Source organism: Parambassis ranga, chromosome 16 (assembly GCF_900634625.1).
Source record: "Parambassis ranga chromosome 16, fParRan2.1, whole genome shotgun sequence".
In the NCBI taxonomy this organism is placed as follows: Eukaryota; Metazoa; Chordata; class Actinopteri; family Ambassidae; genus Parambassis; species Parambassis ranga.
Window position 1 is genome coordinate 11,460,083 of NC_041036.1, and position 6,226 is coordinate 11,466,308.

Sequence of the window (6,226 nt, forward strand, 5' to 3'; positions counted from 1 at the left end):
ATCCAAATAATCACCAGGAAAATAAGCAGAAATGAATAACAGTCAGTATGGAGACAAGGCAGACCTGTTATGAGTTGGAATAGGTAAATTAAGAGTGTACGCCTGCAGTTAATCTAGGTGAATCCATCATGCACTCTGGAAGCTTCCATTACTAGTAAAAAAAAAACCACAAGGTTTGAATGTCTGTAAAAGCTCCCACGGATTTTTAGGTGACTAAGTACGACAGTGACGCAACAAGGTCACATCAATGACTTCATTTGACCGATTGAGCTAAAAGATAAGAAGTTAATCTGCGCCCCATGCTGGATGGATTAATTTCTGAACTTTTATTTAGTCAGAATAGACTAACTGAGTCCAGCCTGAATGAAAGCCACTTATCAGCACTGTAAGGTGTCTTGGAAATAATACAAGGCTAAGTGGAAATATTCACATGCAAAATACTTTTGAGCTCCTGTCATAAAAACAGCCACTCTGCAGAGTGTATGGTGACAGATTATAGGTGCAGAAAAGGCATTATATTCATGTGTAATTACATGACAGCACCTAATTCAGCACTTTGAGGTTCAGGACAAAAAGCTGCAGTTTCCTGAGATAAATTCAACATGTTCACTTAGTGACCAGCTGTCTGACCAAGTGCTTTCTCTCCTTTATCTCCTGACAGCAGCCATTCTCTTCTTGTGTTGTACAGACTGTTTTTTTTAAAGCTAAACCCGTCAGTCTGTAATCTGGCTCTTTGTTTGTTCATCTGCTCTCTGCTCACTGAGTTTTCTGTGTGTTGGTGCTTGTTTCTCTCAGCTGTGTTGTGCACTCGGGGGAAGCAGGGCACATCAATAAACATGTGCCTCTGCCGGGCAGCGGCAGCAGCGGCAGGGGGTTTGTGCATGGTGAGGCTCACCTGGCTGCTGCATCTGATGCTGGAGGGGAATCAGTCACTCCCCTCTCCTCCCCTGCCCCGCCCTCTTTGTGTTTTGGGTCCGGCACTGACAGCAAATGTGATTACAGTAACAGCCTGGGGATGCAGCTGCTGCTAATCTCATGTTTTGTGGCGCTCTAATAATAGTTTAATTATTATTACTAATTGTTGAACACATGTTTGGATTCAAGCAGGCTCAAATCAGAGTGAGCCAATAAAAATTCTGGTTATTGGCCTGATAAGGCTGGAGGACCTGTGGAGGATCATTTTACTCTATTATTCTGTAACGGTTTGTGGCTGCATATGTTTGTGGGCATTTATTGGCAACTAACTCATCTAAAGCTCCTGCCTGATCCGGCTAATGCCATGAAGTAGCCAATACCAGAACACCTCTCAACACAACAGCACTCAAACATTACAGAATCAGTTCTCTGACCTCATTTCAAACACAATACAGGCACTAGAGGCTTCACACTCATGCATTGCCATTATATTCTACTTCTTTTTTTTTACAGTCTTACTGTGTCGGTCCCTCCTGAAGAGGCTGTTGTTGTGAACCTGCAGGAAAGTGAGTGCACCCTCATTTTTCAATCACTTAACCTTCTGTGAATTCTGCTCCTGCTAACATGTTTTAAAGGGTGATGCGGCTTTAAACATGGGATTCTTATTCTTCTTTTTTCAGCAGTGTGTAGCACTTCATAACAACTTATGTATAATGTATCAGAATAACTAATTATTGACAGACAGAATTGGGTTATTGACCAGAAGCAAAATAGTGATGAATTATTCTGTTTCATCTTTTGCGGGCTGGGAAACATGAATGCCACTTATATGAATCGTTTTACTCTGTGCTGTTTAAATGGTGTCATTTGCTCCACTGGCCTGCCTCTGTGTATTTGATGTGAAGGCCAGCTGAAGTGAAAGATGCTTTGGTCCTAATTTGCACCTGAAAGCCCACGCCCCTCCCTTGTCTCCTTGTCGTTTAATTATGACAGCATGTTTAATTCGTCCTTTTTTGCTCTAAAACAATCATGTAGTTGTTCGTTTCTCTTTCTGTGCATTCAGACATCTCTCTGGTGCTCTCCAGCACTCCCACACGTTTCCAAATGCTGGTCCCTCTGTGTCAGATATGCTCTCTAGACAATGTGCTGGTGAGGAGAGCAAGGAAATGTAAATGACTTTCTTGTTCATTAATTATGCTATAAAAATGTAAATTGCCTTGGTGACAAAAATGCAAATGGGGTAAGATAAAAGTCTTCTGCTAAAAGAAAATGTATGAAAGATTCATTTTCTCAAAATGTAGCTCTTTATTCAGGAAACCGAGAGAAGGAACCTGCTGCTGCCTGGCCTTCATCAGCCCTGTGCTGGATCAGATACCATTAGCCTGACCCACCGGCTCACACACACACACAGCCAGCTTAATTAGAAGTTGAGAATTGGATCCATGCTCACAGTCACAGTGTTAAAGCTTCTGTTTTACATCTGAGCCTCGTGAATCCCCTGTCTGTCTCCTTCACTCCTGTCATACCTCCAATCACTGCCATCACCACGGCAACAAAACGGCAGTTTCCCTAGAAGCAGTGGAGTAGAGGAAACTCATAGATGGTAGTAATAATGATGAAACTAATAACAGCGTTATGGTTGTGTTGTGTGTGTGGTCAGAATAGTGCAGAAGGTCAGGACATAAGCCACAAATGAAAACAAAGTTGTGTTCAGGGACTGTGGGTCAGAAACAATGCACAGGACTGACTGGGAAACTATGAGTTTCCTTCTCTTATTAGTCCTGTGATGGGGCAAGACTAGAAGCGTTATTTCAATGACTAAGAACTGTAGCACAGAGGGATCATAATATGCAGAAGTGGATGTGACGTATCTAATAAATTCAGGTTTATATGCAAATATTTTGAAAAATATCTTGGGCATCTTGGGCTGGAGCCTATCCCAGCTTTCAGTTGGCTAAGACACAGGGTACAATGGCAACCAACATGAACATCATAAATGTGATAATTAATGTAAACATGCTTTAGTCTAACACTGACTCTATTATGATTTTAGTGGTATATGTCAAACTATTTAACATGTTGTTTATTGTTTGTTCCTGTTTACACCTTGCAGAGTGATCGGGTTGTCCTGGTTTAATAGAACTGTAGCTTGTGTATTATTCAGTCATAGCATAATTTTAATTTAATTCATTTATTCTTGTATTATGTTTCAGAAAGTTTCATCTCACCGTTAGCCTTTCTAAATGAGAGCAATTAAAATCCTCATAAGCACATGTAGATATTAAATTTTACTTGAGGACATAATAGGATGATAATTTAGAAACTCGTATTTCTCTTAATCAGATTGCAACCTCATCCTCACTTACAACCACTCTGAGTGCATCTAAGAGACTGTAGAGGGATCTGGATCTGCGGGAGATGTACACTAATTAGTGGCACTAATTGCTGCTCTGAAAATGGGCAAAGTGGACGAGGAGCCAGAGAGGAGAGACTCAGATGAATGAAAATCATGGAACGGTGTAAAAAAAAATTAGATCAGAAAGCTGCCGGAGAAGTCCCAGTAGATTGGAGATCTTGTTCCATCTGGAAAGCTCTTCATCTCCTCTGTGCCACCACGTTTCACTCTGAGGTCCTACATGAGTACAGATAAGCGCAGGACACACAAGGCTGTTGTTGTGAAATAGGCCCTGGAAATAACATCACACTTATCAGGCTGTCTGAAAAGCGGTCAGCGGCAGGCAGAGACCTATCAGCCTTCACCTCGTCGCTCTCTGGAAGCTGGTGTGAGATTGTTTCTTTGTGGAACCACTCCTCATGGAGGCTGATGTGGATTGTGAATCACACACGCACAGTCACGAAAGGGCACCTTGGACAGGTAAAAACAAGTCAGCCCCACACACCCCTCATCAGCTTTCTACCTAACAGCAGCTCTGTGTGCTCGTTTGTCATCTGGTTCTCTGCTGGTGAAATGCAATCGTCCACTGACACACAGGGGGGGGGGGGGGGGGGGGGGGGGTTGATGGTTCATCATGGTGGGAATGAGAAGGCAGATGTGGGTGGAACAAGAGAATGATTGGTTGCTTTCTAAAGTTATTTGTTTGAAAAACAACAGAAGGTCAGAAGGCAAATCCAGAAATAACTGATTAAAAAGCACTAAATTAAGAATGGTTTTTAAATGTTAATCAGGGGGAAAAAAAGTGAAGCCCTGCGACTAAACTGGCAACTGGAAAGAGGCTGAGAGTTTCACAGAAGTGATTCCATGTTTTATTTCTGTGTTGTTTCTCCACAGATTTCCAGCAATAAACTGGCTTTGTTCACTCAGACGCTCCCTGAGGACACTGAGCCTCCATCTGCTCCTGTTATATGATACCTATCAGTTTTCCTTACATGCCACATTGTTGGAGGACCATTATAATGCAGCAGTCAAGTTTTACACAAGCATACAGACAGGAAGAGTAAGTGGTGAAGGGGGGTGGGGTGTATGACATGCAGCGGATCAGAATCAGGATAATTGCGGTACACAGGCCACCAAACACTACACCACCAGGAGTTTGTGATGACACTTGTGAGGTTGTTGGTTCATGTTATGTTATGTTTTTATACGTTTCTCTTATTTAACCCTCTGCTCTAACATGACAAACATTTCCTTTGAAACTACATTTTATGTAATTAAGTTTGACAGTTGTGTCTGGGTTTTATTTAAACACCGAAACAAAGTTAAATATTCAATATTCTGTTTGTAAAGGCACTTAGACACCCACACTGGTTATTTCATTTATTCTGGCAAATTAAAGTTAAAGTGCTCAGGTTGACACTGGGCTCAGCTACATTGTAAAAACCTAATCAAACAGTGAGGTGAGGGTCAGACAAATCTGAATGAAGCACATTTTGTACAGGCCCACACAGTCCTGAAGGGGCGGGGGGCTTACTTGTGGGATGTGGTCAAAAGCAGGAGGTGCAAGTGTGATGATGCAGGCATTGCTGGTCTACAGACAGCTGCTATGCTTCCTGTTATTATGTTACACTACAACCAAATCTCGTTAATAGAAATAATTAAGAAACACATTTCCATCACCAAAATAGACAGAGGGCCATTAATTTCACAACAATCTGGCCAGAATGCTCTCAGTTATACAACTCACATCTGTGTAATCTGATGAGAAAATGTAACATCATGTACACACAGTGTCCTCCATGCTCCACTGCTTTAGATCAGGTGTTGTACAAACAGTTATATTGACTCAATTCATTGACGGCAGAGCAGCAGAAGTGACCTTCAATGTTACCATCCCTAAGCCTCCATGCAGCATGTTAATCCACACTGTGTTTTATTGGCACATACTGGTACTAACTGGCTTGTGCCTTAAAAAACAGAGTGGTAAGAAAAATGAAGAAATAATAAAACATCTGCAGTCATCCATGAAATACTGTTGTGGTGTGGAAGTGAATATAATCATCAGACTCATATCTGCAGACTGATCTTCAGCTGTGCAACATTACAGTCTCCGCTGTGTCAGAAACCCATTTTTTCCCTCTCATTCCTCCTCTGCAGCCACATCCTGTTGTGCCCTGGGCAGAGGCGCCCATTTAACTCTGATATACGACAGAAAGCTGAAGCAAAGCCCCAGGTTTAGCTCGCTGACGTCAGATGTGAGGAACTTTCTCCTGCTAATGATATCCCACCCTTCTTCTCTCCTCCCTCAATGACTCTGACTTCGTCCCTTTTTTACTGCTTCTGTTGGAGTGCCAGATCAAAGGTGAAAACCACAAGAGAAGTGGGTGTGGGGACTGATGAGACACTGTCTCCTCCTCCTCCTCCTCCTCAGTGGCTCTCTGTTCTGTGATGAGGATGAGAGAGTGAGTAGAGGGTCTCTCTCGCTCTCTCTCTCTCTCAGTCAGCAGTTACTTTACGCTGGAAGCTGGCATCAAAGAGGTAGTACTCTTCTCAGAAATCACATATAATGACAGTCCCTCCTGAGGATACTGTAGTGCTGCTGACAGTGAATCTGTGTCAGGGACTTATTCTTGGTGGGTTGTATGGTAACTCTTTGCTTATGTGGAGATGACTGATTTATGATTTGAGTTTATAATTTATTAAGATAAAGAAGGAAAAAGATAGAAGACACTTTAAACAGCAAGCAAGTGGGTTAAAACTTCTCAGTAATAAATTATAAGGCCTTGATGTTGATTTCTTCAAATTCTTCTCCTTACAATGGATGCCATTCCAGCTGCTGAAGCCCATTTTCTGTATCTGGAGGCTATAAGCTGATGGAATAAAAAACAAATAAATTGTTTATTTTAATGAACAATG